At 38.9% G+C, this 23,125-nt stretch overlaps 1 protein-coding gene across 2 annotated transcripts in view; it reads right to left on the reverse strand.

Annotated features, from left to right (window-relative positions):
* The window catches only part of LOC108248920 (SRY-box transcription factor 13), a 68,661-nt gene that overhangs the window by 39,032 nt on the left and 6,504 nt on the right, over positions 1–23,125 (reverse strand). Inside the window, exon 1 of one of the 2 annotated variants that reach the window (XM_037975159.1) lies at positions 15,846–15,927. The exons of the other annotated variant lie outside the window; for it this stretch is intronic. The gene's annotated coding sequence lies outside the window, so the exon portion shown is untranslated. Of the gene's footprint in view, positions 1–15,845; positions 15,928–23,125 lie in introns of those variants that run through there. 2 annotated transcript variants of the gene reach the window in all.

Genomic DNA, 23,125 nt, shown 5'->3' on the forward strand with positions numbered 1-23,125 from the left:
TTTCAATGAGAAAAAAATGGCAGAAAAAGCTAAATATCTGAAACAGCCGAAATTGCACCAATACCAAAAGTCATAGCGGTCTTGTCATTAATGAGCTGAATGTTTTGATATATGAACGGTTGAAATAGCTGAAAAATTGTGGAAGGAGATAGGTGCCGAAAAACATACGGAATAGTTAAAGAATAATAGATAATAGATAATAAAGAGAAACAGGAAAACAATGGTGTGAATGCTATAAAGCATTCACACAATAATAGATAATAGATAATAAAGAGAAACAGGAAAACAATGGTGTGAATGCTTAAAAGCATTCACACAATAATCCAAACAACAACAACAACAAAAATCCTACACTTTGATGTATGAACTGTATAAGTGTTCAAAGAATCAAGAACACCATGGTAACAACACACCTGTGTCTGTCACGAAACGACAAGCTGTTTTTGCTTAAACTTAAAAATTCTTCAACTGTGAGCAATGGAAGATTCTTATAGTCACACATGTGAATTTTTATGTTTCCAAATGCTTTATGTTGAAGATATGACAAGTCTTCACTTTCAGTTTTGAAGAGAATATTTCAAGCCAAAATACAGGGTGGGCCATTTATATGGATACACCTTAATACACCTCAATAAAATGGGAATGGTTGGTGATATTAACTTTCTGTTTGTGGCACATTGGTATATGGGAGGGGGAAAACTTTTTAAGATGGGTGATGACCATGGTGGCCATTTTGAAGTCGGCCATTTTGGATCCAACATTTGTTTTTTCAATGGGAAGAGGTTCATGTGACACATCAAACTTATTGGGAATTTCACAAGAAAAACAATGGTGTGCTTAGTTTCAACGTAACATTATTCTTTCATGAGTTATTTACAAGTTTCTCACCACTTATAAAATGTGTTCAAAGTGCTGCCCATTTTGTTGGATTGTCAATGCAACCTTCTTCTCCCACTCTTCACACACTGATAGCAACACCACAGGCGAAATGCTAGAACAGGCTTCCAGTATCCGTAGTTACAGGTGCTGCACATCTCGTATCTTCACAGCATAGACGATTACCTTCAGATGACCCCAAAGATAAAAGTCTAAGGGGGTCAGATTAGGAGACCTTGGGGGCCATTGAACTGGCCCACGATGACCAATCCACTTTCCAGGAAGTGGAAGTGGGAGAAGAAGGTTGCAAAAAAAAAAATCTTTAGACAGGTCAAAAGTTATTCTGACATCATCAACTGTCAGTTGAACATTTTGCAGAAAAATCTGTAAAAGTCACAAAAATGTGATTGTGTAAAAAAAAAGTTAAATATATCAAAACATCAGTTCAGATATGAAAAGTCCAGCTTTCTCTGACCAGTTTCAATTTTGAATGATGTTACTACTGTGACCTATGTCTGATCTATAGAGAGGACAATATACAAATGTTTTTTTAAACACAATACATAGTTATAAGGGTGCTTTGTTGACTATACAAAGGCATCCTTAATAAATAAATAAATGAGAAATTTAAAAGCTCTACTCTGACAGCATTTCATCACAGACACTTGTAGTAATAATTGCTTCCTGTCACAACATTGTTAAAGTTAAACAACTTAAAAAAGGCAACTTTAAAGTTGGAAAGAAAATGGTACTCCACCAAGATAGAAGAATTTTATTTAATCTGGAGAAATAGCCTGCTAACATACAAGAAAGTCCTTTGTGAAGCAAGAACTGTATGTAATTTATCTTTATTAGAAGATAATAAAAACAGCCCCAGGTTTCTGTTTAGTACTGTAGCTAGACTAATGAAGAGTCCTACCTGTTGAACCATGTATCCCTATAACTCTAAGTAGTGGTGATATTATTTGTAAATAAAATTATTTCTATTACAGAGAAAATTCACACCACTCTTCCTACTATTGCCTCTGATTCCTATCAGATTTAGAAGTGTCATTTTTTAATACAAATGATCACAATATTCCATTACAAAGGATTGAACATGATATTGGGATTACAGAAATGGCTCTAAAATAGTTTAAATCATATTAGAGCATATTAAAATACAAAATAATGTGATGTTAGAGCAAATGTTTTAGCTGTCACTTTAAACATCTAGATTATGCATCTTCACTGAACTGCCCTACTTCAAACATGGAGGTTTACTCACACATTTTTATTATCCATTTTACTCTTTTTTTTTGTCTTTCTGAAAGTTGGACGATGTGTAAACCAACAGCACTCACACACACACGCACGCCCACTCACAGCAACAGGACCTCACAGAAACAAACACACACAGAGCTCTTGAACAAAGCTTCCTTGCGGTGCTGACTGGGTCTCATTAGAGAATGAGCTCTCAGGACCAGAGACACAAAAGCCTCGCTCTCTTCTCCTTTCTTTCCCCTCTCTTCCTCTGTTCTCTTGGCCTTTTGATGTCAAGGGCACTGAACCATAGTGCACAGTCCAAAGAATAAGCTCATCAAGAATGCACATGCAGTAAACTCAATTTTTTTCAGTTGCATTGAATATTTGTGTGTGTGAACACAGAAAACTACAAACCCTGATAAGGTGCTGTTGTTCTGTGGATGCTGCTCTGTTCATCACACAAAGAGCAGTGTTGGGAACTGTAGCACTGTGATTGACTGATAGAGACATCACAAAGACTGCATTTTACTCCCCTTTTCCTCTTAGAGTTCAAGGGCTGGCCCTCAGAGGCCCGCCTACTACAAACACACACAGGAACATACACTCAGATCCAGCACATCTCTCATCCAGTCCACCCGTCTTCTCCCCAAACCAACAAACATGAATCCATTCCAACAAAGGAAAATGTTACTCAAGCACATGTTAAAGTTCAGCTGTGTTTGTGAAATTACTTATCATTTATGTTGAATACTTTTACAACCTTAGTTAAAATATTGTACACTTTCACAAAAGGTAGTACATAACTGGGCTGTGACTGTTGGAGACCAGTTGACAACTCAAAATTTTGACAAAATAGGTGGATTTTATGTTGCAGTCAATTTGAACTTTGAGTGATATCTCACTGGGCAAAAATTCCCCGGGCTGCATGCCGGTTAACGGTATTCACAGGAAGTTTTCAAAATGTCTTAAAACATTCTCGGGAGTTCTCAGTATCCTCTCATGAGTCACAGAGGCTCACATATTTTTTTTTTTAAATTTGAAGAAGTTACAAAAATAGTGTAACAAATATTTTCTTAAAATAGTTGCAGAATTGTTGTAGGTGTCTGTAACCCTTTTCAGTTTATGTCCATAATTCTAGAGAGCTAGAGCTGTACTTTGACAGCTCAGAAGCTCTCCTACGACAGAAAACATCCAAGACTACAGCCTCAAATGTCCAGGTCTAACCAAGCTGATGGTAAATAATATTTATTTAAAAAACAGTTCAAATCTACCTATCCTTGTTTCTTAAGAGTACTTCAGTATATTCAATTTTAAATGTTGCAGTGGAAGTGGGTAACTAAATAATGTTACCGACCTAGAATACAGTTTTGCAAGCTGTGCACATAAAAATAGGCTGTAGTTAATGTCTGGCATACCCACACAATTCCAAAAAATTTCCTCACACATTTTTTCCACACATTAGGAAAATTACAACAACTTGAGACCTGGGTACCTGTAAACATTTTTGATAAAGCAAACAGTTACTGAAGCCTCTATTTCCCACATCAGGACACATTTTTTCACTGTTCCTTAATGACAGTCCAACATGGTGACTGTGCAGGTGTGCATTGGTATAGTGGTCAATAGAAGACAGGAGAACAGTTACACTGCTCTGCACCTCCTCCTGGCCTCAGTGTGACTTATAGTGAAGTGCACCGGTATTTAACATGCTGGTATTTGTGCTTCAGTTGGAATGAATGGTTTTTTTTTTTTGCAGCTGCTGTTGATATATTTACATACAATTTGGATAGCTAGACTGATGAGCACCCGTGCAGCACACTTTCACCGTCTGCTGCCCAACAATATGACATCTATCTGCAAAAGATGTGAACACCAGTGTTCAACTGACACCAAACCACAGAGACTTTCCTAAATCAAATTATTTAAGACTGAAGTTCTTAAGATCAGAATGGCTCAGAACTGTTTTATTAAAATACAATTTCTTAAAGGTTGTATCTGCTCATTATTGTCCACTGCTGAAAGATGAAGGCGAACAGTTGTGTTTTTGACTCTGTTTGTGTGTGTCTGTTTGTTACCAAAATATCTTATGAGCCACTGAAAGAATTTTATTGAAACTTGCCAAAAGTAATCACTGGACGTACATTTAAAACTTATTAACTTTTGTAGTCAACCCAATTAAAGATGCTTACCATAGAAAAATGGTTTTCAACACAAAGCTGGCCATAATTCAATAAAATTCATAAATATTCATCTAAAATTTGGTGTGGTAGTAAAGCTGAGACTGATCCCCAACACATATTTTGAGCACTAACAGATTGCAGAAAAACCTTGTTTAAAACTTTGACTTGGAGTCAACTCTGTCTGTTTGTTACAAAAATATAAAAAATTTAAAAAAATTTAAAAACAAACATACAAACAAAAAACCTCATGAATCACTGGACAGATTTGAAAGAAACTTTCAAGAAAAAATCATTTGATGTACATCTATAACTGATTAACTTTGAGTTAACCCAATTCAATTTTGCAGATATTGAGCTAAAGTCTGATGTGATCGTAGCTGAAAGAGTTTTACATCACAAACTTGAGGCATCTTGTACAATTGCACTTTAAATTATTTTCAAGATTTCACCAAAATGGCTACATCATTTCTCAACATAAGATGACTTTAGTCTAAATCTCTGACATTAAAAGGCAGTTGGTGATATAATTTCTTCAAGGAATGATAGGTTGTAAAATATTAGGAACCTGTTCAGAAAAGTCTGTGGCTTTGTATAGTTGCAACAAAGTTTAAGTACTTATTAAAGAAAAAATAATGTTCTAATAAATTATTGTGAACAAGTCTTACCAGTCAAGGACCTTAGTGAAAGCTTTCTAACAGTTCACATCTCTTTACTTTTTTACTCTTTACAATTTTGAAAAACAGAAAAGAATAATAAAAAAAAACTGAACAAAATGTTTAACTTTTGAGCAATTTCAGTTCACTGACTTAACTATACATCCTTAACTATTTATTTCAAATTAAAAGCCTAACATTCTCTAAAGTAATGCATATCACTTTCTGGTTTTAGTTTTAGACTAAAATCATCATATGTTGAGAAGGGACAGAGTTACAGACATTTTGGTAAAACTTTAAAACAACTTTATTTGCAATGTCATGTGATATGATATTGCAAGATGTCATGTATTACTTGACATCTTGCAGGTTTTAGCTCAATGTTTGCTAAATTACCATTTTTATGTGGGTAAATGCTGATTATTTGTGGCGACTTCAAAAGTTAATCAGTAATAGATGTACATCCAATATTTACTTTCTGAAAGTTTTAATAAAATCTGTTCATTGGTTCATGAGATATTTTGCTAACGGTCAGGCACAGTTGACTCCATACAAATTTTAGTTTATGGCAAAATTGGTGTGGCAGTGTTGTGATTAATATAAAAACCAAGTTCCAGTCCAATATGATTCCATCTAAATCGGTGATAAAACAGTTTGAATTTCTACCGGTGGATTTACACATCTTCGACACTTATCACATTACTGTAGTTGGCTGCTACAGAACTCTATCAGCTACCAATGACGTTCTACCATCTCAGATACAGCTCATTGTTGGACTGAATGCAAATTATCTTATCATTTTGGGTAATCAATTTCTGATTAATTTAAAGCTCGCTGTGATTTTTTAAACCTGTTTCAGTTAGTTAGTACACCTACCAGACCTTATTCCAAATTTCCGGGATAAGAATCACATAAAAAATTGCCTGTAAGAGGTCAAAACTATGCTTGGTTTATACCTTAACTTTTAAGTATGCTTCAGGAACATCATATGGTATGGGCCAAAGCGGGGCAAACTAATCTAACTCTGATTGGCTCAGGAAACTCTGTAACGCTACAACAGTTGCTATAAGGAATTCAAAAGCTTAGCATTTCTTGTCTGAAACACCATAAAACCTAAATAACCCCCAAAAGTTCTGGAAGAAAAAAAAAGTCTTTAAATGGAGATACAAGTTACTTACAGTTTACATTATGAAGGACTCTCAAGTTATTTCTGATAGGACTAGGATGTTTGATTGCTATAATAGTCATTTTATCGCTTCAAGATCTATTTTTGAATCTCTCAATGTTTCAAAGAATACATTTTCCTCTGTCTGTTCTGACAATCACTGGACTGTGGCACAACCATTTTATTTTAATCTCTTAACAGTTTCAGAGGGACACTATGCAATCAAAGGTTTAGACTCTAGAAAATCAGCCAGTCCAGATCACTTGGTCTCTTTTTTCTAAAAATTAGCTTTTGATTTTATTTCATCTCCTTTGACATATATTTTTAATCTTTTCCTCGGGTCAGGTCGAATCCCTTTGGTTTGTGAATCTGACTTGGTACTTCCATTCTTCAAAGGTGGGGACCTCACTGATTTTAATAACTATAGGCCCATCTCCAAGTTGTCTGTATTGGTGAAGGTTATGGAGTCCTTGATCAGTGAACAACTGAAAGACTTCCTTATCTCCAATAGCATTTAAACTAATTTACAGTCTGGTTTTAGAGCAATGCGTAGTATTTTTACAGCAATTTTAAAAATAGTAAACACTTTTATTGGATTTTTAGACAAAAAGCAACATTGTGCCTTTTTACTGATTTATCAAAAGCCTTTGATACAGTCAAGCATGAAATCATGCTGAAAGGGCTTTTTGAAATTGGATTGTCTCAGCAAGCAACTGATTGGTTTAAGAACTACTTCTCCAACAGGTCTCAATGTGTGCAGGCAGAAGGTTTTTCTTCCACTTGTCTTCAGGTAACAGTGTTCCACAAAGCTTAACCCTGGGTCCTCTACTTTTCATAATTTACATAAACTATTTAGATAGAAATGTGCCACATGCTAAATGTAATTTATGTTCTGGTGACAGTGTCATAATGTGCTGCCAACACAGTACATACTATTGTAGAAAAGCTATAAGCAGCCTTTTTTGTGGCTCAGTCAAACTAGTGTGAATTAAAACTTGTATTGAATGGTGAGAAATCAAAACAAATGTTGTTTTCTAAGGCTAAGTCTAAACCACAGTTGTTGCCACCCAACACGACTTTTTAAGTCTTTGAGACTGAAGTAGTCTCACAGTATAAATAATTAAGTTTTATTATTAATGATGTTTTGGCCTTTGCTCCCCATATCCAAAAGCTGGTGAAAAGGTTAAACTTAAAGTTGAGTTTTTACTTTACAATCAGATCATGTCTACTTTTGGAGGTTAGAAAACACCTTGTTGCTGCCATATTTTTGTCCATCCTAGACTATGGAGATATAGTCTATATGCACACATCTTCCCACTAATTGCATATATGTTGGACTCTGCAAATCATGAGGCCTTTCGTTTCATAACCAATCTTGGAGCCCTTACCCACCACTGTGCTCTGTATGACTGCGTTGGATAGAGTGCTTTATCTATGCACAGATTCAGTAATTGCATAATCATATTTACAAGGTGATCTTGGGCTTACTTACCTCTTATCTCCTGTCCTATATTGTTAAGAAGTCCACATGCAATTACTCTCTGCACACTGATGATTTCATTTTATTAACTGCACCCAGTGTTCGTACAAAATGTGGCAAAAACTCATTTCAGTTTGCTGCTCCTTCGGTCAGCTACAGATTTGAAATTGAAGGAGTTGGACTACCACAGGTACTACCACACCAAATGTTAGCTCAATAACTGTAAAACTGACTGAGTTATAGTTATTATCTGTATCATCTTGACTCCAAATGTTAAGAAGTTATAGATGAAAAGCCAATGATTACCTTTCTGTGAGTTGGGGTGGGGGTGGGGGGTGTAGATAAACATGAACAATGCTCAGATTTACATGTCAAACAAAAATATGATGTGCATTTTCTTCCAGCCCCGTCCAGGACACTTCATATGTCTTTCTCTGTGTCTCTGTCTCTAAAGCTTTTCAAAATAAGATGTATAAATAGGCCAATGACACAACTGCACTCTTCACAAAGAGACAACTAAAAGTGTGGGGGGGAGGGGGGCGTGCGATCTGGCTTTAGTCACAGCCTCTTTATTCTGCAGCCTTTCAGAAGCACAGGTTAAAAAGCAGTCATTTTTTTTTCATGCCCCCTCCCCGTCCCCCCGGGTTCTCTGAAACAGGTCGTCTATTGTGGAAGCAAGCAAAAGGCTACTGTGGCATTTATCAGAGAGGAGGGGTGGGGGGAGAGAAGACAAAACACACTTCCAATAAAGAGATAGAACAAGAGAAAGGGAAGAAAGGATGCGTATGAAGGCCACTTTTTTTCCCTCCTCTTTCTTCACAAAGCAACCCCCCCCAACACTTCTTTTCCACCCCCTTGTTCATTCAGGCGAACCTCAGACAAAGAAGGCCCGACTCTCACAATGTGCCCCCCCTCCCCCATTAGCCTGGCACACTTTATATCCTTACTCCATTTACTGCTGCTCCTCCAGAACACACACATGTGCTTTATGTGTGTGTTTGCAAGGGTCGTTTTGTTAGTGGTGGGGGGAGGGGGGCAGTCTATATTTGCAGAGACCAAGGGGCCAAGGCTTTAGAAGGTTACTATGGAAACCTCTTTGAGGAGAAGGAGCACAACAGGTGATTCTGATGAGGGCCCGTTGGACTCAGCATTGACAAACGGCAGGAGGTCTTCGTTGTGTGTGTCTGAGTTTGTGTGTGTTTATAAGGTTGGGGGGAGCGCTTTACGATGCCAACAACTCAGCGTTGCAGTTTCTAACCAGCTCCAATATGTTAGTGATCATGTCTGAAGTGGCGAGCTGACCAGGCTAATGACAGGCTGCCGGGCTTCACCCACCACAAGCCCACTGACCTCACACACACCACACATACTGCACATTTGGTCATGCTGGAAAACAGAAAAACACATTAGGAGAGCTCCCATAACTCTTAAGGGCAAAACAGAGAGGCTGCGTATGATGCGCGGCAATAATTACACCTCTGTTATTTTCATTTATGACCCCCACACCAGTAGTGGCTGGCTGATGTTCTGTTCCACAGGGTCCAGCGATATTTCTCAACACTGTTCTGAAATAAATGTTTTTTTGTGTACAGTTCTGGCGATAAAGAAAAGAAAATTAGGAAAATAATTTAAAGTTGGTCTGTTTTTCTAACACACTTCAGCTAGACTTGTCCTGTATTTTTTAGTGATGTTAAGTGACACACTTCAAATGAAGCGCTGCCACAGTGTTCCCACTGTGTTTTTGGATTTATGCTTTTACAGAGAAATCCATTCAGCAGCAGAAACAATTCACAAAACAGGAAGAGAGATAAAAGCAGAATATAAATAAAGGCCTTCCATCACTTGAGAGACTGCTTTTCACCCGCCACCTCTTAGAGTTTTAAACTAGAAGCACTCAGAGAGTGCAAACCTCTGCGAAAGCATGATTTAAAAATAGTGCAATCGGGATCATAATGTGGATCACCAAAATTTAGTCCATTGTTTTTTGAGACAACCCCAACATTTCCTAAAAATTTTATCCAAATCTGTTCATTAGTTTTTACCTGATTGTGCTAACAGACAGAAAAACAAACCAACGGACACAACAGAAAACATAACTTCCTTGGCAGAGATTAACAAAAGGATCACATGCTTTTTAACAAAGGGCTTGCCTGTGACCTTGACCCTTAACCCCATGAACCTTGAAAACAACAGACCCATGAGGTGTCCAGCTGTGCAGTTAGACATTCCTACATTTAATTCTTGCATAGTAAGAGCACTAAGTCAACTTTGATGTTGACCTTTGACTCCATGACCTTAAAATCAATGGGGATCACCCTTGACTTAGGAGGTGTTCTACTGTACAGTTTAACATTCCTGTTATACAGTTGCAGAGTTAGAGCACAGGCTAATTTGTGACCTTGACCTTTGACTATGCATGATCTCACTCTGTACTGCAAAATCCTGTTAGCTCTTAAACTATGTGTTATGAATGACTCTCAGCTACAACCAGATAAAATTTTGGTTAAACAGTTCTTAGTCAAAAAGTAATCGACCCAATGATTGCTTTTTGAAAGTTTCATTAAAAATCTGTTCCTTAGTTCAGGAGATATTTTGCTAACATACAAGCATGGTTAATTTAAATAGGTAATGACTTTTACACAGATCTTGTGTTATCAGTCAGCTCTCAGACTACAAGTTGGGAACACTCTCAGCTACTACTACACAAAATTGTAGGTCTGATTCACTGATTTTTAATTTTGGTTTAATTTTTTTTTTAATTAAACCAACAAAACTGGCCTTGACAAACAGTATGGTACCATTAACTAAATATTTTGTTGCTTAACTTTTCTATAGTTACTGTAATCAAGTGATTGGTTGCAGTGACTGTCTCTGTGACTCAGACTAACTTTTCTCACACTGGTCAGCACATTTCACTCCAGAAGGGTTTGATAATCTTGAGATTTCATAGTTTGTTTTAAGTTACTTTAGTGATGTTTGTGGGATTTATTTTCTTTAACAAAAGGGTGCAAATAAATGTGAAAGGCTCTGTACAAAGGATTTTGTAATAAATCTTTTTTTTGGTAGGATAACAGCTTTTCATTGTTACAGTGAATGAAGATTAATATGTGTAAACTTTTACCAAACAGCCACTGTCAGAGAAAGAAAGGAGAAAAGTGTTAAAAAACTGGATGTTTTCTGACCCTGCTATCCACAAAATCCTACTCTTTTTCTGCATCATAATTTATAAAATTATTTAAAAATACATTAAGTTTGTGTTTCACTGATAATGAAAAAAAAAAGTTTTAAAACACTTACATATGGTGTTTTAAACAACTCAATATCTTTAATTTGTTTTTCCTGAGTCAGAATAAAGCTGGTGAAGAAAACTGGATTATCAGTTTTGTCTTTAACAGAATATGACTGGATAAAATTTTAAACTCCAATGAACATCACACTTTTACTACATAACTGAACTTTTAGATCACAATATTCTATAATCATGTCACATGAACAAATCAGGTTTAATAAATACTGATGAGTAAAAAAATGATTGCTTTACTTTTAAATTGCTCTGTGGCACTGACGCCAGCTGGTTAAGACATCAGAGAACAAAGTGTTCCTTGGTTACAAAAAGGAAACAGCCTATAGTTTATTGTTCCTCCTGTCCTCCTGAAACTAAGGCTCCTTAAAACACTAAATATTTATTATTGCCCACCACCATAAAGGTGAATGTGTCGGTTTCTTTGTGTGTTAGTAAAATATCTTATGTACCAATGACCAGATTTTGATAAACCTTTCAGAAAGTAATCACTGGATGGACATTTACAACTGAATAACTTTAACTTTAACACAATTCAAGATAGTCACCACAGCAAACTAGTTTTACAAAACACAAAAATAGCCACAACATAGTAGATTTTACAGATATTGAGCTAAATTTTGATGTGGTAGTAGCTGAGAGTTATTTACACATATTCTAACACATGATGAAGAACCTACAATAATGCAAAAGATTCTGCATAACAATTATTTTTAAGGTTTGCCTAAATGGCTATAACTCAGTTATTTCTCAATAAGAGATGATCTTAAAACCTCAACCTAAATGGTGTTGGGTGATATGCCTATCTTTAAAGAATACTAGACTTTAAATTTTCCTCCAGAACACAGACATTTACTATTGAATGAAACTGAACAAATACTGTATAATTGTATTTTTTTAGTGTGCCCTATTGCTTTGTTTCATTCCATAAAATAAAATACTTTGGCATTACAGTAGGCTGACGTATTGTAATCATTTAAAGAGACATCTTCATTGTTTCCAGTCTGCAGGGGTTTGTGTTTTTCTAAGTAAAAGGGCTGATGAAGTTCCTAAATACCACATGCAGAAATTTATCTGGGTGGTTTATCCTTCAACTATGTTACATTTCAGTCACTGATAAAGCCACAACATGTAAGAAATTATCAGAAAACTGAATGAGTTATAGATATTTCTGTGTTTCTTCGTGTCAATTGGTTGTTGCTGGCCATCTTGAATTACCTAATAATTACTTTCTGAGAGTGTCATTAAAATCCATCTAGTGGTTCTTAAGATAATTTGCTAACACTGTAGAAACTGTTCTCACTTTCTCACCAATCCTATTTTTTGCATTGGGAACTTTTTCACAAAACATTTAAATAGGAAATAGTAATAAGCCTGCTTTAGTGCTTCTGCACTGCCACCTTTATATATATATATATTTCTAGTAGGTAGAAGTCTGTTTTATTTGTTGTAAAGACAGCATAAACAGAGTTAAACAAAAAGCCACCTATTACAGACACATAATAGCCTACTGTCGCTTTAGATTTCACTGATTGTCAAAGAAAATGCAAATCTTTCCAGTAGGCTGCTGTTCAGCACAAGAACGGTCTCCAGTCACTTGCAAATAACACTATGCAAACACACACAACAAACAGGTATAGAGTTTTATGTTAGAAAAACATTATAATTTAATTACTGTTTCACGACAACAGAGCAGTGTTGTGCGAGCTAAAAGGGAAAGTCATGTAAATGACCCAGGAAACTGGTTTGTTTTTATTTGTGCATCCACAGCTCACATATCAATAGAGTGTTTGTGAATTCTCTTGATCTGCACAGAAATAAACAAATTGGCTGGAAAAAAGGATGGCAACAGGTCAAATGTGCCTTTATGTTCAGCTGTGTTGAACAAAAAACATCTGTCTGAAAGCAGGAGTGCGATGGTGATGCAAATGTGCTGGTCAATGCCGCAAAAGTAGTAAAAGCTGTTGAAACACATCAAAAGACCTTTTTGTCAAACTGTCAGGGAAGTTTGACAGGTATTATCTGCATGGTCTAACCCAGAGAAGTGCAAAACTGTGGCTCCGGGGCCACGTGGCTCTTCAGACTGGAGTCTTCTTTCTTTCTAAATTTACATAAAAAGGCAAAAAGGCAATACTTTTACCTGCTTACCTGTGCAAACAGTTTGCAATGTCTGCATGAAATTTCTGCACCACAATTAAACTAATATTAAAGGGCTAAATTTCCTTGAAGGAATGCATATTACTCGCAGCCTTCATAAGATCATTTTAACTTAAGAAATTACATAAATGTAGCCTTTTTTTCCAAACTTCAAAGAAAATGTTGTGTGCAATCTCATTATATCACAAAACACTTAGCTTATGTGTTGGGGATCAGTCTAAGCTACTAACATACCACAATTTTAGCTCAATGTTGACTGGTATAAGCATATTTGTGCTCGCTAAGGTTGTTTAGCTGTGTCAGCCATCTTAAATAAAGTTGACTTCCAAAAGTTAATCAGTTGTAGATCTACATCCAAATAACATTTTCTGACAGTTTCAACAAAAACCATCCAGTGGTTCCTGAGATATTTTGCCTATGGTACAGACAAAGGAACACATGTACACACACACACACGGGGCAAAAACATAAGCATCTTTTTGCCTTCAGCAGCAGTCAGCAATAGAAGCTCTATGTGCAGCTTTCCACCATTTCAGTACCAGAATGAGCTCAATCAGATTAGAAAGTTTAAAATTCAGTGATCAGTTTTATAGTTGAGCTCTGTTTTGGTCTGTTTTGTATTTTGTTTATGCAACTTTCTAACATAAAGTACGTTCTCTAAATCCACCAGAAAGATCACATTTTTCAATATATTTAAAGGCATATTGTCATACATACAGAAACAGGAGTTTTGCACATCTGTTGGGTTTTATAGATTTTAGGACACTGAAATATGGCTTTGTAGAAACATGCAGCTACTTTTTAAGAATGTAAAAAAATAGCTATTTAAGTAAATAAACTATGTGATTTTGGTTTTTAAGACTTTAAACTTTGATTTAATGCTTCATTTATCTAAAACTTGTTTTGCTTTTTAGTGACGGACTCAGTCATTTCTGCATAAGTTAAAAGATAAAAATATCAATTCCTTCTGCAGAATTAGTTTTTTTATTTTAACATTTAAAAAAGGAAAAAAAATACAGTTTCACAATGCACAATGGTCTTTCTAAGCATAAAGTTTGCAGACCCCTGGTCTAACCACTTTAAGATCATTTTCAACTTTTAACCTAATTGAAGCAAAACACTAAACTGTTTTTGGACTATAACTAAATTAGCATACTTTTGTTGCTATTTTAATTATTCATCTATCAAATACTTCAGCTCACTCAGAATATTATAGCTATGACGTCTGGATTTTGTAGTTTTTATATTTTTAAAATACTGAACTACAATGTAGATTTTTTTCCTCATTGAAATAAATGGTGCTTTTTGAGATCTACTTTAGCACACTTTCTTCATTCTTAGCTTATATCTACTGATTTACTATTTTTATCTTTTGGCTACCATTTAAATATGTCTAGGCTTTGACAACTGTTCTAATAATTTTTGCTTTTGGCTACTGTTTTACAATTTGCTAATTTTCTTTTATTCTTCTAGTTTGAACATATGAAATCAAAAAGGAAGAAAAGAAGAAACAAAATAAACTGACATGAAATATAATAAGGACATTATGTTAACATCGTATTTACCATGTTTATCAAAGCCAAAAAAAAAAATCAGAAAACACAAAATAGTATTTATCTTTTTCTGGATGAGGAGTAGTAAATGCTCAATAGAAGCAAATGCTAAATAATTCCTACCCCTATTTAATATGATTATACACAATTATCCATAATTAATGTACAGTACAAGCATTATATCACCCTGCAGCGTGCTGCCCAAATACTCACTCATTGCTAATTTTAGCTTCTAGTTACTGTTTGCTCATTTGAGATTTTAGCTACTGGTTTGCCAATTTTAGCACTTAAGTACTATTTTGCTGATTTTATCTCTTAGTTACTGCTTTGCAAATTTATTTATTTATTTATTTTGCCTATTTTAGCTTTTGTTGTAACTTTAATAATTCTGTTTTAGCTTTTCAACAAATTTTAGCAGTCACTCAGCACTCAGCATTACTTTCTTCAGAAATTGCCATTTTTTCCTTCTAATTAGAGTTGTTTTTTTTCTGATGCTTCTTTTTACTAAAGAGCATCATAAAAATTCCACTTACACATATATGAACCTGCTGAGTCGTGTCCTGTCAGACAAACAATGCCGAGCCGTTATGTGATGAGCGTTATGGGAACAATGAGACAAAAAAAACTAGCAGTCACGGTGCTTGAAACTCACCACATACTTCCCAACAAAAGCTTCCCTCTCAGGCTCGTCTGCATGCACACAAACACACCTCTGTCCTGTAGGAGCTTGTATTCTGACAGGGCGTCAACAGTAACGTGCACACGGGAAAGTTCAGAAAACTTTTAAACTTTTTTTAGGGATTAGTAAGAGCTCAAAGGTAGCATGAGAAAGGCAACACAGCATTCAAGAATGCTTCCGTTCTTTCTTCTTTAGAACTGATTTACAGCTGTTGATAAATGGCTTGCAGCAGCGGAGAGTGCAGGCTTTACTCCTGCATTATTTCTGTATTATGGTGTGCTTTTGACAGCGTTCATGGACGAGTGACTGCACATTCAGAGCACAGCTGGAGGAATGCGAATGAATGGCACGTACAGGTCACAATCAGCACATTGTTTATTTTAATCTTAAACTTTTATACAACACAAATCCAAACATTACTGCCTTTATATACCACTTTTGATCTGCTCAAACTGTGCACCTGCATCAGAGAGAAATGCATAAAAAAGGTTGCAGGATATTTTACAAACACATTCTGTACTAGAAGAGTTGGTTTGGTGTGAAGCAGGAGTCTTACCTTGAGTGCTTACAGAGTTGTGAGCATGTGCACAGCTGCTTTTGTCTCAGCGTCTCTCTGAAAGTGGCCCATTAAGAGCAGGAGACTTGCACTTTATCAACCGCCCAGCACAAGTGTGACTTTTCTGTGTGCGTGTGTGCACGTGCATGCGTGTGCGTTTCCTCTCAAGTCTGCACAGTTATCTCTTTTTTGCCTCCTTTATCAAACCAGCAGGTGGAAATAGTCATTAAAAAGATCTGTCACAAATTAGGAGGATGTTAAGATGAGGGGACGAGCGTTTCTATCTTTGTGTGAGAGATCTCTTCTCCCACCTTCATTTATTAAAATCCTGTTTGCCTCTAAGAATAAAAAAAATACAACATTTTGGCTTTAAATGTTGCAAGAACTCCTCAGCTGAGTTTTCAGCTGGTCTTTGTGCTGCTAATGTACAGAACCATTAAAGGCTTCAAGCTTCTGGGTCAGGATGGTTAGACATGAGCAGAACAGCTGTTAGATGATGCAAAAAAAGACATTGTTAGGATCAGCAATATCACTCTTATCAGTGACATAGTGAAGAATTAACCGGAATAAGCTCACTTTAATCCACTTTACAGCTCAGAAGAGAAGAGAAACACCTTTACCTTAACTGAAGCCTGAAAAAAATTATAGAGAATAAATCTTTATTTTGTTGTATTTTTTAACAAGATATGTTAATTAGCAAGAACTTTATATGTCTTGATCAATAAAACAAACAACAACTGGGTAATCAGTTTTAAACGGAATGCAATATAATTGTTCTTTCTCATTAGTGCTGGTAAAAAGTTAGTGCAAGCTACAGATAATAAACACTATGCTTAGACCTGCTTCACACTAGATGACAATCCTGCTATTCTCTTCCCAACTATCTACAATTAGAAAACAGCTGGATCACAGAAAATTTGAAAATCCTCCTTGAGTACCTAACCCTGACCAGATAGTTCCTAATGCCTAAACCTAATAAAGGTAGTTCATAATTTTCAAACCTAACAAGGTAGTTTGTTAATGCCTAAGGCCTTTGCATACTCCATAAGAAGTCACAAAGTTGGAACTCGTTCATTTGGTTGCGTGACGAAGTTGCGTAATTTTTGTTCTTGTAACAGCTTTGCCTGCCACTTCTTGACACAAGGCCCCGGCCGAACTTTTTCACACAGGGGTTTGCACCAAGTATTGTGTGATTGGTCAGAAGTTGTGGGTGTGTTTATGTGGAAAAGGCGGTGAGCTTTAATTGAGTCATATTGATTCTACTGCTCCGCTGAGAAGCAGCTGACTGAGGCTGTTGGAAAATACAGCTGTCTTTACAACTCTTCCAGCAAAACTTATAAACCTATGAACTTAAACAGACTGCGTGAAAACACAGGTGGCTCTTTGTGGCTGTGGTGGCCGGTAGGAAGTGTGCCATTGCCGGGCTGCTTAGGGAGATGTTCCATTTGTTCACTCATTATTGTGCACCGTCAAATTTGCTAATGGCAATTGGCGTGTACTGTCTCAGTCAATGTAATAAACATGTTTGGTCGTGGTAAGGGAAGCAAACATCTGTACAAGGACAGGAGATTTCAGAAGTTAACGTGTACAGTAAAAAAACACCTCCTCTTTGGGGATGAGCTGGGAAGTCGAAGACAGATGGGGTCACATCATCTCTAAGCCGGTCCTGTTAAAGTCCTCTGGTTTGAAATGTTCACTGCAGAGCTGAGACGACTCTATAGCAACAAAACCCTCCCTTCTTGATGCAACCTCCCATTGCCTCCTTAAATCTGTGTTACTGGGAAACCTTCAAAATGTGAAGAAAAAAACCCAGACAGAGCTAATGAGAGAGGAGCACCAGTTCCTCCTGTTAGCATTTCGTTGTTTGCCAAATAACACTAGCTACGATGACATTTTATAATAAATGGTCAAATAACCAAAATATTGTTCAGTCTTACTTGTGAAAGGTAATTCCACGTGATATGAAATATGGTCCTGTCGGTCTTGTAAATTACTCCTGTCGGCTCTTAGAGAGAGGAGAGATCTGTCCAACATGGCGGCGACGGCGGATGCACTACAGGATGTAATGAGGCGTCTACATATTTATGTTTGTTCAATATCCATCAACCAGGACCAGATAATCCAGTCAGACCCATCAGCCATAGAGACTTATGCCCCTTTTACACGGGCCCGGCTCCACTGTATTGCGCTTGCTTTGCGGGCGTTTCCACCGGCATTTTTTCGAGGCCGGCCCTGCTTTTTTGGCCCTGCAAGCTTAGCTCCTGTTCACTCATTGGTCGTGGGTGTGACCAGATGCAAGCATAAAGAGCGAACGGTAGGAATATAAACAACAGTGTTAGCTTACCCTGCAACGTTTATGCCGTCTGTCCCCCAGCTGAAGGCGCTGTAAAGCCTGAAATCTGCGGTGGATAACAGCTGTCCTACTCCGCGCAACAATAGCGGCATCCAGAGCATTTCTTCCACTGCGCCTCTCTTCCTGAAGTCGCAGGAGAATTCCCATCAGTTTATAAAACAGCAACAACACAGGGCCAACGTTGTCCATAGCGCTTCCGTTGTTTACACAACTTGTGCCAAGTGATCGTAGCTCACCAAGCCCCCCCCTGCCCCGTAGCCCCGCCCCTCGCAACACAACGAGGCGTTCCTCTGCTACCGACCAAACTGGCCGGTGTAGACACGATGCATTCTTTATAGAGCCAAGCAGAGTAGAGTGGAGTAGAGCGGGACGTCTGAATTAGAGCCCGTGTAAAAGGGCCATCCATCCATCTATCCATCTTCTTCCGCTTATCCGGGGTCGGGTCGCGGGAGCAGCCTAAAGAGGGAGACATAGACTTCCCTCTCCCCAGCCACTTGGGTCAGCTCCTCCGGGGGAATCCCAAGGCGTTCCCAGGCCAACCGAGAAATATAGTCCCTCCAATTTTGTTATGTAATTTTGTTCTGTAATTTTGTTTCTGTAACTTTGTCTGTAATTCTGTACTTGTGTTGTAAAGCACTTTGAGTTGCCTCGTGCTGAAAAGTGCTTTATAAATAAATGTACCTACCTACCTACCTCCAGCGTGTCCTGGGTCTTCCTCTGGGCCTCCTCCTGGCGGAATGTGCCCAGAACACCTCACCAGGGAGGCGTCCAGGAGGCATCCTAAACAAATGCCCGAGCCACCTCAACTGGCTCCTCTCGACATGGAGAAGCAGTGGCTCTACTCTGAGTCCCTCCCGGATGACCGAGCTTCTCACCATATCTCTAAGGGAGAGCCCAGACACCCTGCAGAGAAAACTCATTACAGCCGCTTGTATCCACGATCTTATTCTTTAAGTCACTACCCAAAGCTTGTGACCATAGATGAGGGTAGGAACATAGATCAACCGGTAAATCGAGAGCTTCGCCTTTTGACTCAGCTCTCTCTTCACCACGACAGATTGGTACAGTGCCTGATTCACTGCAGATGCTGCAAAGATCAGCCTGTCGATCTCTCTCTCTATTTTTCCCTCGTTAGTGAACAAGACCCCGAGATACTTAAATTCCTCCACTTGGGGCAGGACATCTTCCCGGAGAAGGCACTCTACCCTTTTCCGGCTCAAGACCATGGCCTCAGATTTGGAGACACTGATCCCCATCCCAGCCACTTCGCACTCGGCTGCGAACCGCTCCAGCGAAAGCTGTAGATCACGGCCTGATGAAGCCAATAGGACCACATCATCTGCAAAAAAGAAGAGACGCAATCCTAAGGTCACTAAAACGGATCCCCTGAACACCTTGGCTGCGCCTGGAAATTCTGTCCATAAACGTTATGAACAGAATCAGTGACAAAGGGCAACCTTGACGGAGTCAAACTCTCACTGGAAACGAATCCGACTTACTGCCGACAATGCGAACCAAGCTCTGACACCGGTCATATAGCGACCTAACAGCCCGTATCAAAGGGCCCGGTACCCCATACTCCCGGAGTACCCCCCACAGGATTCCCCGAGGGACACGGTCGAACGCCTTCTCCAAGTCCACAAAACACATGTAGACTGGTTGGGCGAACTGCCATGCACCCTCAAGGACCCTGCTAAGAGTATAGAGCTGGTCCAGTGTTCCACGACCAGGACGAAAACCACACTGCTGTTTCTTAATCCGAGGTCCGATGGACTTCTCTCCAGAACCCCCGAATAGACCTTACCAGGGAAGCTTTAGAGTGTGATCCCTCTGTAGTTGGAACACACTCTCCGGTCCCCCTTTTTGAATAAGGGGACTAACACCCCGGTCTGCCAATCCAGGGGAACTGCCCCCGTTGTCCACGCAATATTGCAGAGTCGCGTTAGCCAACACAACCCTACAACATCCAGAGCCTTAAGGTAGTCCTGGCGAATCTCATCCACCCCACCGCCGGTGTCCACCAGCGAGTTCGAGGGTTGCCGCCACGACAGGCACAAACTACCTTGCGGCCACAGCTCCAATAAGCCGGCTGAACAATGGAGGCACGGAAAATGGCCCACTTGGGCTCAATGTCCCCCACCTCCCCCAGAACATGTTCAAAGTTCTCCTCACAACCCTCACAATACGTTTGGGCCTGCCAGGTCTGACCAGCATCCTCCCCCACCATCAGAGCCAACTCACCACCAGGTAGTGGTCAGTTGACAGCTCCGCCCCTCTCTTCACCCAAGTGTCCAAGACATGCAGCCGCAGATCAGATGAAATGACAACAAAGTCGATCATTGAACTGCAACCTAGGGTGTCCTGGTGCCAAGAGCACATATGGACACCCTTATGTTTGAACATGGTGTTCGTTATGGACAATCCATGACGAGCACAGAAGTCCAACAACAGAACACCGCTCGGGTTCAGATCAGGGGGGCCATTCCTCCCAACCACACCCCTTCAGGTCTCACTGTCATGGCCCACGTGAGCGTTGAAGTCCCCCAGTAGAACAAGGGAGTCCCCAGGAGGGGCACCCTCCAGTAACCCTTCCAAGGACTCCAAAAAGGGTGGGTATTCTGAACTGCTGTTGGGCGCATAAGCGCAAACAACAGTCAGGACCCGTCCCCCCACACGTAGGCGGAGGGAGGCTACCCTCTCATTCACCGGGGTAAACCCCAACGTACAGGCACCAAGATGGGGGGCAACAAGTATGCCCACTACTGCTCGGCGCCTCTCACCAGGGACAACTCCAGAGTGGAAGAGTGTCCAACCCCTCTCAAGGAGACTGGTTCCAGAGCCAGAACCTACTTTGAGGTGAGCCCGACTATTTCTAGCCCGAACCTCTCAACCTCACGCACCAGCTCAGGCTCCTTCCCTACCAGAGAGGGGACATTCCACGTCCCAAGAGCCAGCTTCTGTAGCCGAGGATCAGATGGTGAGGGATCAGACAAAGTGCAGCCCAAAGACCCTTTATGATAAATAAAAATTTTGGATCTGGTTTTCCCCTGCCCAGACACGGGTCACTGAGGCCCCACTCTGGAGCCAAGCCTGGAGGTGTGGCAAGTTGGCAAGCACCTGGTGGTCGGGCTTTCGCCCATGGAGCCCGGCCGGGCACAGCCCAAAGCGGTGACATAGGTCCCCCTTCCCATGGGCCCACCACCTATGGGAGGGGCCAAAGGGGTCGGTGAAATAAAAGTGAAACATGAAAATTCATGCACTTTTTAGTTTTTGGTGTTATAATAAAAAATATAATAACTAGTCTGTTTTCCATTATTTGATCTTTGATAGTCAGTTGAAAATGGAAAGAACGAATGATACACAGATTCTTAATACCTAACCTCAACATGTAGTTCATGTCTAAACCTAACCAGTTAGCTTGAAATGTCTAAACCTATCCTAATAGTTCAAAATGTCTAAATCGAATTATATAGTTCCTTAATACATATCATAAACAGGTAGTTGCTAATATCTAAACCAAATCAGGTACCTCTGCAGAAACCTGTTAACAACTCATTCATTCAAATCAAGTGTGTCAAAGCAGAGAAACATCTAAAACATGCAGGATAGTGGCCCTCCAGGACCAGGATTGGACACCACTGGCCTAAACCTAACCATGTAGCTCTTAATACATGAACCTATCCAGGTAGGTCTTACTGCCTGAACCTAACCAAGTAGTTCCTAATGCCCAAACCTAACCAGACAGGCCTTAATGCAAAAACATAACCAAACAACAATTAAAGGAATGGCAGATGAACAAAATATAAGGTGTAAAGCAAAACGCTTACAGTTTCTTTTGTAATTTGGACACCATGTCTGTCACACCCACACCACTCACTCCTTCTTCTCCTCCTTACCAAAAACAAACAAAACATTTAAGGCCTAGCATTCTGCTTGCTGTCTTACTTATCCATGTTTTCAACTAAGATCACCTTATGTTGAGAAATGGCAGTTGTGATTGTTTGGTCAAAATAAAGTTATGTGAGATATTGTGTACTATTGTGAAATTTCACATAATCTGGTCATGCTGGAAATCTGTATTAGAGATTACTCACAGCTACTAATATGTCAAATTTGAGTTTATTTTCTGTAAAACGGACTAAGTTACAGACATAGTTGTGTTTCTCAAGGTTGATTAGCTTTGTTGACCATCTTAAATTGGGTTGACTCCAAGTTGTAGATAACATCTAATAGTTACTTTCTGAGAGCTAGCCAGTCAATCTTAGCAACACTAAAATGGCTATACCGCAGTCAGTTTTACAGATATTGAGCTAAAATTTGGTGTGTTACTAGCTGAGAGTCATTCACAATTACTCTGAGTGCTAACAGATTGTGTAAGAGTTTGCAACATTGTACATATTTTAAAGATTTGACCAAAACAACTATAACTCCTTCATTTCTCAACAAGAAAGTTTAAATAAAATCTGTTCAGTGGTTTATGGGATATTTTGCTAACAGAAAGACAAAGGACTGCATGCTTTTCACCTTTCTACAACAAGTGATTAAAAAAAATAATAATAATAATCACATCCAAGTCTACAAATCACCTACTGCATTTCTGCAGAGTAGACTGCTTTAGATATTTTCCTAAATGTCCAAGACTTGAGAAAAACAGGAAATCCTGATTTATGACTATAATGTACCATTATTAAACAACACCTGCCACACAAACTGAAGTTATTCAGCTGTGAAAATTCAGTCCTTTTGTATGTCTTAGAAGTTGTTAAACAGTGAAAAGAATAACAGATGAAAAGTACTGATACCAACCAGACTGAAGTTTAACAGACAGAGCTATGTCGCTCCTGGGCTGTGACACAACCATTGGAGACATGGCATTTAACTAAAACTGTCAACAGTCAGCATGCATCTCGTTTGGTGGACCAGCAGA

The sequence above is a fragment of the Kryptolebias marmoratus genome, linkage group LG4 (assembly GCF_001649575.2).
Source record: "Kryptolebias marmoratus isolate JLee-2015 linkage group LG4, ASM164957v2, whole genome shotgun sequence".
NCBI lineage: Eukaryota > Metazoa > Chordata > Actinopteri > Cyprinodontiformes > Rivulidae > Kryptolebias > Kryptolebias marmoratus.